The sequence below is a fragment of the Lithobates pipiens genome, unplaced genomic scaffold (assembly GCF_037356315.1).
Source record: "Lithobates pipiens isolate NorthernLeopardFrog02 unplaced genomic scaffold, aLitPip1_a1.2 Scaffold_10, whole genome shotgun sequence".
In the NCBI taxonomy this organism is placed as follows: Eukaryota; Metazoa; Chordata; class Amphibia; order Anura; family Ranidae; genus Lithobates; species Lithobates pipiens.
In genome coordinates, this window is record NW_027507686.1 from 20,743,293 (window position 1) to 20,755,575 (window position 12,283).

Here is a 12,283-nt window from a genome sequence, read left to right on the forward strand (position 1 = left end):
TAAATATATCATTAAAAAGTGTGTCAAATACTTACCGAAATTTTCGCTTCCTGGTGTCAATCCATGGCAGAGTAAATGCGGTAGTATTCCACCATGTTGGTACCAGGAAAGCAGAAAATTGTATCAAATACCCTTTTTTTCCTTTCTTGGCATCAACCCATGGCAGAGGACATGTGGTAGTATGCTGCCATGTTGGTACTAGGAAAGCAGAATATTTTATCAAATGCTTACCATGATTTTCCAGTCCTGGCACTGATCCATCGCAGAGTACATGTGGTGGTATGCCGCCATGTTGGTACCAGAAAAACAGAAAATTGTATCAAATTCCTACCCTTATTTTCCTTTCCTGGTGCAAGTCAATGGCAGAGTACATGTGGTATTATGGCGCCATGTTGGTGCCAGGAAAACAGAAAATGTAATCAAATACCTACCCTTATTTTCCTTTCCTGGTGCAAATCAATGGCAAAGTACATGTGGTAAAATGCGCCATGTTGGTACCAGAAAAACTGAAAATTGTATCAAATACTTTCCCTGATTTTCCTTTCCTGGCGTCAACCCATGTCAGAGGACATGTGATAGTATGCTACCATGTTAGTACTAGGAAAGCAGAAAATTTTATCAAATGCTTACCCTGATTTTCCAGTCCTGGCACCAATCCATGGCAGAGTACATGTGGTGATATGCCACCATGTTAGTTCCAGAAAAACAGAAAATTGTATCAAATACTTACCCTTATTTTTCTTTCCCGATGTCAACCCATGGCAGAGTACATGTGGTAGTATGCCGCCATGTTGGTACCAGAAAATTGTATCAAATACTTACCCTTATATTCCTTTCCTGGTGCAAGTCAATGGCAAAGTACATGTGGTAATATGCCGCCATGTTGGTGCCAGGAAAACAGAAAATTGTATCAAAGATTTTCCCTTATTTTCCGCACCTGACACCAATCCATGGCACTATATATATATATATATATATATATATATATATATATATATATATATATATATATATATATATATATATACAGTGCCTTGCGAAAGTATTCGGCCCCCTTGAACTTTTTTCAACCTTTTGCCACATTTCAGGCTTCAAACATAAAGATATACAATTTTAATTTTTTGTGAAGAATCACCAACAAGTGGGACACAATTGTGAAGTGGAACGAAATCTATTGGATTTTTGAAACTTTTTTAACTAATAAAAAAATGAAAAGCGGGGCGTGCAAAATTATTCGGCCCCCTTGTGTTAATACTTTGTAGAGCCACCTTTTGCTGCGATTACAGCTGCAAGTCGCTTGGGGTATGTCTCTATCAGTTTTGCACATCGAGAGACTGAAATTCTTGCCCATTCTTCCTTGCAAAACAGCTTAAGCTCAGTGAGGTTGGATGGAGAGCGTTTGTGAACAGCAGTTTTCAGCTCTTTCCACAGATTCTCGATTGGATTCAGGTCTGGACTTTGACTTGGCCATTCTAACACCTGGATACGTTTATTTGTGAACCATTCCTTTGTAGATTTTGCTGTATGTTTGGGATCATTGTCTTGTTGGAAGATAAATCTCCATCCCAGTTTCAGGTCTTTTGCAGACTCCAACAGGTTTTCATCCAGAATGGTCCTGTATTTGGCTGCATCCATCTTCCCCTCAATTTTAACCATCTTCCCTGTCCCTGCTGAAGAAAAGCAGGCCCAAACCATGATGCTGCCACCACCATGTTTGACAGTGGGGATGGTGTGTTGAGGGTGATGAGCTGTGTTGCTTTTACGCCAAACATATCATTTTGCATTGTGGGCAAAAAGTTGGATTTTGGTTTCATCTGACCAGAGCACCTTCTTCCACATGTTTGGTGTGTCTCCCAGGTGGCTTGTGGCAAACTTTAGACGAGACTTTTTATGGGTATCTTTGAGAAATGGCTTTCTTCTTGCCACTCTTCCATAAAGGCCAGATTTGTGCAGTGTACGACTGATTGTTGTCCTATGGACAGACTCTCCCACCTCAGCAGTAGTTCTCTGCAGTTCATCCAGAGTGATCATGGGCCTCTTGGCTGCATCTCTGGTCAGTCTTCTTCTTGTCTGAGCTGAAAGTTTAGAGGGACGGCCAGGTCTTGGTAGATTTGCAGTGGTCTGATACTCCTTCCATTTCAAAATGATCGCTTGCACAGTGCTCCTTGGGATGTTTAAAGCTTGGGAAATCTTTTTGTATCCAAATCCGGCTTTAAACTTCTCCACAACAGTATTACGGACCCGCCTGGTGTGTTCCTTGGTCTTCATGATGCTCTCTGCGCTTTCAACAGAACCCTGAGACTATCACAGAGCAGGTGCATTTATACAGAGACTTGATTACACACAGGTGGATTCTATTTATCACCATCAGTCATTTAGGACAACATTGGATCATTCAGAGATCCTCGCTGAACTTCTGGAGTGAGTTTGCTGCACTGAAAGTAAAGGGGTCGAATAATTTTGCACGCACCACTTTTCAGTTTTTTATTTGCTAAAAAAGTTTAAAATATCCAATAGATTTCGTTCCACTTCACAATTGTGTCCCACTTGTTCATGATTCTTCACAAAAAATGTACATTTTATATCTTTATGTTTGAAGCCTGAAATGTGGCAAAAGGTTGAAAAGTTCAAGGGGGCCGAATACTTTCGCAAGGCACTGTATATGTATATATATATATATATATATATATATATATATATATAGCCATAATGCTAGGAAAGTGTTTTATTTTATCTGTTCCACAAGTGCAAAAAAAAAAAAATGTCATCCAGCCACAAATCTTGTGAGCTGATAACTTCTTGTACTCCACTCATGCATGGTTATCCGTTTGTTTTGCTCCCATCTATCTCTGTCGACTACAAAATACCTCCCCCTCCCTGAGGGAGGTGCTATGCAGTTATAACACACACCCCGTCCTAGGGTGACGCGCGGTATGGTTGTCACCCCAGGACAGAAAGTGTGTTAATGGAAAGATTACAAGATTAAATTAAAGAAAAAAGTATGAAAAAAGAAAACTAATGCAGCCACCACATCTAAGGGCCTGTAAAATAATTTTTGTTCTTGGGTTTCGATAAGCTTTAAATTGTTTATGAGGATTAGAGGCGCTCCTTTAAAAACTTTGGCATCAGGATAAGGATTTGCACTTCATCCAAGGGCACCTGCATGACAATCTAGATAAGTACCAAATCCAGTTCCAATGTGATGCACAAGCCTCATAAAGTAAAACAAAAATCCTTATTTACCTTCCCTGAGTGAGCCGAGTCCCCCTTTATTTGTATCTCACGCGTTCCCCCCTGCCAGACACTGCAGCTCACGGTGGGAGGGTTTCAGCAGCAGAGGCGGTGCCATCAATCTAGAAAGCTGTGGGTGGGACTAGGTGTGGCCAGGTGATGATTGACAAGCTACAGGCTTGGGATTAGGCAGTGACAATGTCACAGCAGCCACGCCCCCTGCAACATTCTTTTTTTGTCCACTGTACTGTTAGCAGGCACAGCCTACATGGGATTGACAACTTTGCTCTGAATTCAGGAGCGGTGCAACGCTGTTGTCACTCCATCACAGGAAGCTGTATGAGGTGGACTTCACTGGCAGGAGCAACAGGTATTTTATAGGAGCTAAGAAAAAAACTTAAGTGCGAATGATCTTATAATTAAGGGCTGCTTACATATTTATATTTAGATTATTTTTATTAAAGCTTTTTTTTTTTTGTGTTTGCAATAGCAAAAAAAACATATAAAAGCATTCCCCGTAGCTTCCCACCCACCATGTTCCTTTGCAAATCTAATAGCAGATTGTTGACAATCAAATTTCTCTGGCTCAGAATATAGAACGACGAGGGTCAGCTTCTTACAAAGCACAAACCTTGATTCATATAGGAGATGAAAATAGAAGATACAGGCTTTGGGAGATGAAGAGATATAAAGGAGTTACGATATGTGTTGCTGCAATGTATGAATGCCGGTATAATATATTAATGTGCGTTATAATACTGGAATAGCGGTTGAAGAATTGTTCAAATAAACAATGAACATATCTTGTGTGTTTCCAGATTTCTTTACTAATTCTCCAAAAAAATAAAAAATGGGTGAAGGACGTGTTTTATTGTAGTAGGCATTGCTCCAGGGGTGCTGATGGGACCAAGTCAGGTACAGTCATCCAACTGTCCCATAAGGTCAGAAGCTTCTGAGGACATCCTCTATGCTGGAGGGTTGTTTAGAAATACAGGACTGTATATCTGATGGTGTTCCGATTTATGGAAGGTTACTTATTCTCTAATTAGAGTCATATTGACAAGCATTTTCCACAAGAACGTAGGTGGGATGTGGGATTTCCATTTCTGTGTTATACAATTACAAGATAAAAAATAAAAAAATGAGCCCAGTTATGGCAATGTGAGAATTTTAACCACTTACGGACCGCTGCACGCCGATATACATCCTAAGTTTGAAGAGGAATATCGTTGTTGTGGCAGCAGCTAGCTGCCATAACCCCGGTGTCCTCTTCTTCGGCCAACGGTCCGCTTTCCGGTAAGAGTGGTCTCTGCGGCGGATTAAAAAACATTTTAAAAAAAACTATTTTTTTTTACTTACCAAAAATGGCTGTTGCTAGGCAGATCGTCCTAATCTGCCACTTCCTACTCCGTGTGCATGTATACTTATCTGTCAAATGTCTCCCCTCTGTCTGCTATGAGGCCCGATAAACTGCACATTTTGTGGGTGGGTCTGTTTTCCAGGGCTCGGTGGGTGGAGTCGTGATGTCAGTAGACTCCCCGTCCACCTCTACACTCCCCTTATCAACATGCATTTTCTCCTGTGTATTTCTTACACTGAATTTCTGCTATGATCACCGACATCCAGTCAAAACCCAGAAAAGTCCCCACATGACTAGAAGATACAGGCTTTGGGAGATAAAGAGATATAAAGCCTTCACATTGTCCCCTCCCGCTGAGTTCCAGTGCCCTCCACCGCTTAGCGGAGCCGTCAGCAGGCGGCGATCGAATGTTTCCCTTTGCTGGGTATGTAGACAAGTAAGGGGAAGATAGCCCCTCCACCCGTCTCCATAACATTGCAGGGCAGAAGCGATGTCAAAACCTCACGTCCGCCCATAGCTCTTAAAGGGCCTTTTTTTTTTTATTACATTTTTTTTATTTATTTATTTGTGTTATTGCTTTTTCGTGTAAATATGAGATCTGAGGTCATTTTGACCCCAGATTTCATATTTAAGAGTCATGCTTTTTTTTTTTTATTACAAGGGATGTTTACATTCCTTGTAATAGGAATAAAAGTGACAACATTTTTATTTTTTTTATAAAAACAGAGTAAAAATATAAAATAAAAGGTAAAATAAATAAGAAAAAAAACATTCAGTCCCACCGAGCTCACGTGCAGAAGCAAACACATACGTGAGCAGCTCCCGCAAATGAAAACCGTGTTCAAACCACACATGTGAGGTATTGCCGCGATCGGTAGAGTGAGAGCAATAATTCTAGCCCTCTGTAACTCAAAACATGCAACCTGTAGATTTTTTTAAACTTCGCCTATGGAGATTTTTAAGGGTAAAAGTTTGTCGCCATTCCACGAGTGGGCGCAATTTTGAAGCATGACATGTTGGGTATCAATTTACTGGGCGTAACATTATCTTTCACAATATAAAAAAGCGTTTATTGATTGGTTTGCGCAAAAGTTATAGCGTCTACAAAATAGGGGATGGTTTTATGGTATTTTTAGTGACAATTTTTTTTTTCCTAGTAATGGCGGCGACTAGCAATTTTTATCGTGACTTCGACATTATGGCGGACACATCGGACAATTTTGACACATTTTTGGGACCATTGGCATTAATACAGCGATCAATGCTAAAAAAAATTGCATTGATTCCTGTAAAAATGTGACTAGCAGTGAAGGGGTTAACCAACAGGTGGGTCTGTAGGGGTTAAGTGTGTCCTAGGGAGTGATTCTAACTGTTGGGGGGGAGGGGATGTGTGTGACACATCACTGATCACCGCTTCCGCTTACAAGGAGCGCTGATCAGTGACACTGTCACTAGGCAGAACGGGGAGATGCTTGTTTACATTAGCATCTCCCCGTTCTTCCTTACCGTGAGACAATCGCAGGTATCCCCGCGGACATCGAGTCTGCGGGACCCACAATCGCGGTCCAGGAGGTCAATACAGGAGCGTCCGCTAGCCGCCTCTTAAAGGGAAACATACAGGTAGGTTAATCGGCCTGTACGTGCCCTTCTACCGCAATATTTCTGCATGAGGCAGCCGGGAAGCAGTTAAATACATTAAAAAACACTTGAAAAAAAAAAAAATCTTTTTACTTACCAGAAATGGCTGTTGCTAGGCAGATCGTCCTAATCTGACACTTCCTACTCCACGGTTCTTGTCCTTCCTCACGTTGTGTCCTGGGAGATGGGGTGCAATGTCTTCTGGGATGTGTGTGTCTCAGTAGACAGGCATCCATTCACAAAGCGCCGTGTGACTCGCGCATGCGCAGTAGGAAATGGGCAGTGAAGCCGCAAGGCTTCACTGCCTGTTTCCCTCCGTTAGGACGGCGGCGCCGGAACCCGATCCAGTGGACGGATCGGCCTGAGGGGGGACAACATCACGGGCTTCCTGGACAGGTAAGTGCCCTGTCAGCAGCTACAGTGTTTGGAGGGAACAGCAAATTTACACAATTATACAAGCTGTACACTCACTACTAGCAAATTGTCATTTCTTCAGTGTTGTCACATGAAAGGAGAGAAGAAAATAATTACAAAAATGTGAGGGGTGTACTCACTTTTGTGAGATACTGTATATATGCTGTATATACAGCCCAGTGATAATGTCACTGCTCTTTTTTTTTTCTTACAAGACAAACTCGTTTTTTTTTTTGTGCACACAAAATGAATGGCATGCTTTGTGGATATATTTATTTGAAAGTTTTTGTGGCCGGAGTTCAGCTTTCAGATTGCGGCTCGGTGCACAGTAAGTCTCTTATTTCTGGCAGGATCAACAGCTATTTTTCTGTACTTGCAGAAAATGTACTTACCCTGGAAAAACAAATGCAGCGACCACATCTACAGTAAGAACTGGTCATCTGCAATACTGTATACAGACATTTTTGTTCTTTAGATTCAATTCCATATCTCTTACTGATAATAGGGATCATTTGGTAAGCAATATCTCTTTCAGCAAACTGAAAAGGGCGGTTGGTAGATATGGCAATGTTAGTTGCTTCTAACTCTCCGATACCTCCGATACCTAACCCTCCCGGTGTTGTCATGGTAACAAGCATGGACAGAACTGGTAGAGAAGGATAATAATAAAAAGTGTGACGGGTCCTGTGTGATCTGACTCATCAGTTTGGCTTCAGCAGTTTTACAATTTCTGCACCCTGTAATCCAAAAATCGACTTCATCCATATATATATATATATATATATATATATATATATATATATATATATATATATATATATATATATATACAAAGAAATACAACTACTTCCCAGGGCCATCTTTAATATTGATTGGACCCTGGGCAAATGTTTTCTTGCGCCCCCATACAATTTCGCTCTCCACCTGCTCTGAGACATACAATAAATAGCAGCTAGACTTAAATTGGTGTTGCCACCAAAAAATATTTTTTTTTCTAAATTCTTAAAAAAAAAAAAAATAATTGGAAAAAAAAAATTTTTTTACTCACCTCTAAATACCTGTTGCTAGGGGGTCCCTCGTAGTCTGCCTTCTTCCTTGCCCGGGCTGGTGACATCACTTCCCCTCGCGCCGCACAGTCACCTGGGACCTGTCACGTGTCCCAGGTGACTGCGCGGCGTATCACGGCGCCCTGCGCCGCTCGCGCATGCGCAGTGGGTGCCCTGGCTTTGAAGGCACAGCCGGGTGCCCACAGTACGAATGACAGCGCCGCGAGCGGACGGGGAATGAGCGGGGCTTCGTTCCCCCGCATCGCTGGACCCTGGGACAGGTAAGTGTCCGATTATTAAAAGTCAGCAGCTGCAGTATTTTTTTTTTTTAGGGGGTACACCACTTTAAGATTAGTTTACTGTATCAGATCAGGCAGCGATTATGATTGGTTGGCAGAGTTTACAGTGTATCATTACCGCTCACTGACTGGTTCCTAGAGTTTGCAGCACACATTACGGCTCACTGATTAGTTTCTAGATGTTACAGCACGTGATTTCTGCTTGTTGATTGGTTGCTAGAGATCACTGTACAGTAATGTTGCTCACTCATTGGTTACTAGAGGTTAAAGCACATCATCTCCTCACTGCAGGGTGTCCCTCATTGCCATCTGAAAAAGTTGTGAGGTATGTTATACAGTGTGCCTTTCTAGAAAAGTAAATTATTGTCTTCTGCTCTGCACATCTGTAACTGCTTATTGCTCCAATTCAAGAAAAAAAAAAAGGGGTAAAATGAAAACACAACCAGATAACATTTCCATAGTCTGAAAGATAACTATGAATATCCCTTGACTACCCCCGTCCCTCCACTACTCTCCATGGAGGAGGGGGGAGGACCAAGACCATAGATCAGCGATGGAGAACCTCGGCACTCCAGATGTTTTGGAACTACATTTCCCATGATGCGCATTCACTCTGCAGTGTAGTTGAGCATCATGGGAAATGTAGTTCCAAAACATCTCGGGTGCCAAGGTTCACCATCACTGCCATAGACTATTCCAGGAGAAGAAAAGAAGAATGGAAGTACGAAGGAAAGAATATCCAAGAGGAAAGGGTCAGACAAGTATTTGATCCAGAGTTCCCAGATCTTGTCAAATAGGGCTCGTTTGTCCTGTAAAATCTCAGAAAGGTGTTCATTTACTTTTCATTTTAGTGGTCCACGACAACTTGTTTTTTTACCAGGTCGAAAGGGATCGTGGGCGTCCTCCATGACCTGGCAATTGCTATTCTGGCTGCCCTAAAGACAACGGTTACAAGTTTCCCGGACAGTTTAGATGTACCTTCTACCGGGCGTCTCAGAAGAGCCTGCTGCCATGATTTAGTTAAGTTCACCTGTGTAAGTGGGAAGATGAAATTATAGAGGCAAATCCAAAAACATTTCTCCTTATGGCAGGACCACCATACAGTGGAACCTTGGATTACGAGCATAATCCATTCCAGGAGAATGCTTGTAATCCGAAGCACTTGCATATCAAAGCACATTTCCCCATAGAAGTCAATGGAAACGAAGATAATTCGTTTCCACATTGACTTCTATTGCATGCAATACCGCATTTGTCCAGAGGTAGGGGGAGGGCGCCGGAGAGCCTCAGAAATACTCGGGGACGGGGCGTGGCCAAGATGGCAACCAGCTAGGACGTGTTTGCAGAGAGCTCCGCACCTGGCAGGCTATTTATCCGGCATTTAGGGACATATATCTCTCCTCGTGGGCCGGTGAAGCGGTGGTGAGGCTCGGGGATGCGCAGGGGTAGCTCCGGTTCCCATAGGAAGAAGCACACGGCCCCGGGAGCCCCGCCGGGAACCCCGCTACAGACCCGCGCGGCATGCGGGCAGGCCTACACCAACATGGCGTCTCAAACGGACCACGCTGACACGCCACCGCTGGGTGCTGATCAATTTCAAGCTCTTATGCAAGCGATCACAGGTTGCCAGACTACCCTAACCACCAAGATAGAGCAGATACAGCTCGACATGGGGCTTATCCGGCGAGATATGGATAAACACCGGGAGCGGCTTGCCGAGGCGGAGCGGAGGGTTGGAGACGTGGAAGATGTTACCCGCGACCATGATGCCTCCCTCCGTACCCTGCAGGTGCGGGTGAAGGCGCTGGAATCCAGGGCTGAGGACCACGAGAACAGGAATAGGAGGAACAACCTGAGGTTGGTGGGCCTCCCGGAGGGGTCGGAGGGCCGTGACACCGAAGCCTTTACCGAACGTTTGCTACGTACACTTCTCCCGCTCGCTGAGTTCTCCCCTCATTTTGTCGTGGAACGAGCGCACAGAATGCCGTCGGTTCGTGGCCCGCCGGGCGCCCCGCCACGCACGTTTATTTTCCGCCTTCTGAACTTTAGAGACAGAGACCTGGTTCTTCGGGAGGCGAGGAAGGTGGGGGACCTGCGCTTTGAAAATGCTAAATTAATGCTCTTTCCTGATTATTCTGTGGAGACGCAGAGGCAACGCAGGACATTCGACCAAGTCAAGGCCCAGCTGCGCACCAAAGGTCTCAAGTACAACATGATGTTCCCCGCGAAACTCAGAGTGATTGACGGAGAATCCGTTCGTTTCTTTACCTCCCCGAGGGATAATTTTTGATGGTGATTACCTGACTGGGGTCCACAAGCATCACAAGTTTTGCCCAGTGTCACGCGGATCGGATTCCCCCCCCCCCCCCCCAGCTCTGTCCCTCCATCTCGGAACTTGGAGGGCCGGTCGGAGTGCCCCTCTCCTATTCATTACTGGTTTTGAGCAGGGGGCGCGGAGCCGACCTGATATTCTGATGCTCCTTGGGGGGGGTCTACAGGTTCATGTTTTCATATTTCTGCCTTACGGGCCTTAGGGCCCTACCCCTTCCCTAGTTTATACCCGGGGGGGTGTGCATGATTACTTCTGGACGTGAATACACTGTACCGAGGATGCTGGACCCCGTTACTCCGAAGTTGTCGTCCTGTTGGACGAGTTGCTACTAAGAATGGGCCCTTGGAACATTCCAAGAGAATCTTGCACTTCAATCTGAGGCGTCACATACACTACTGTTTGTTCCCCTTTAACTTGTTTTTTCTTTGCCTCCAGGAAGCGGCTGCGCTGGAGTTTGTCTACTCTGCGCAGGAGACTCTGTCCTAGGTGTGCTGGTTGATACGCACCGCCCCCACGGGAGATTTCTCCTTTAAATGGGTTTGATTACGTTTGGTTTGGGTTCTCAAACACCCTGGGGCTGTTTTTCTGGGGTGTGGGGTGGGAAGGGAGGGGAGTTCTGTTTTTTTTTCTGTTTTTTTTGTTGTCTTTTTGTTACATGCTTTCATGTTTTCTGTTATAGACAGCGCTACTATAATGAATGTACAAGGTATATCATTGCATTATTTAAGATGAGATATTTGAGCCTTGACCCTGGTCGGGCAGTCATATCCGTTGGTCCCCCCTGCCCTTCCAGGTTATGGCTCCGTTGAAGATCCTCTCCTGGAACGTTAGGGGGCTTAACCAGAAGATTAAACGCTCTCTTGTTTTTGACTACATGAAAAAATATGCTCCGCATATCTGTATTCTTCAGGAGACGCACCTAGTGGGGGGAAGGATTATGGGATTGAAGAGGCCCTGGGTGGGATACCACTATCATGCCACATATTCCGGCTATGCCCGGGGGGTTAGCGTCCTTATCCATAAGTCCCTTAATTTTGAGCCTCTTGATATTGTCACAGATAAGGACGGGAGATACGTGCTGGTCCATGCCACAATAGATATGATAGAAATGGTGCTGGTGGGTCTTTATATGCCTCCTCCTGCGGATCTGTCTCTACTACATAAACTGACTGCCCTGATAGCCCAATTCCAGACTGACAATGTGGTTATAGTAGGGGACTTTAATATTCCTCCTAACCCTTCCCTGGATAGGTTGACGCCTGACCGGGCCACAGACTCTCCAGTTTCTCGCTGGGCACAGGTGTTTGGGCTGGAGGATGTCTGGAGGTGGAAACACCCATCAGATCGCCGGTTTACGTGCCACTCCTCCTCCCACAACACACTCTCCCGTATTGACCTAGTCTACGCTGGTGCCCCCATGCTTCCCAGGGTCCTTGGAATAGAGTTACTTCCTCGGGGCATCTCTGACCACTCCCCACTGCTGTGTACATTGCAAACCTCTACCCCTCAGAGGGATAGACTATGGCGATTGTCTAGGTACTGGATTGAGCATCCCACCATTGCCTTTGAGATGGGCGGTGAAATCCGGGGATTTTGGGCCTCAAATGTTGGCACGGCTTCTGGGGGGATGGTCTGGGATGCCTTCAAGGCCTATATGAGGGGGTGTTACCTCTCCTCCATTGGTCGGGAGCGCAGGAATGATAAGATCACGGTAGAGGAGGCAGAAGCCAGGGCCCAAGAACTGGAGACCCGGTTCACCCTTACGGGTAACCCGCTCACGGCTCAGGATATGAAAGTAGCGTATAGAGAGGTGGTGTTGCTTAGGGTGGCTAAGACAAGCAAACGTCAACTAGCTCAGACGCAGAGGATTTTTGAACAGGGCGAAAAGACGGGGAGATTGTTGGCCTGGATCTCGAGGGAGCAGGCCCCAATCTCCACTATCCCTCGAATACAGAATAGTGCT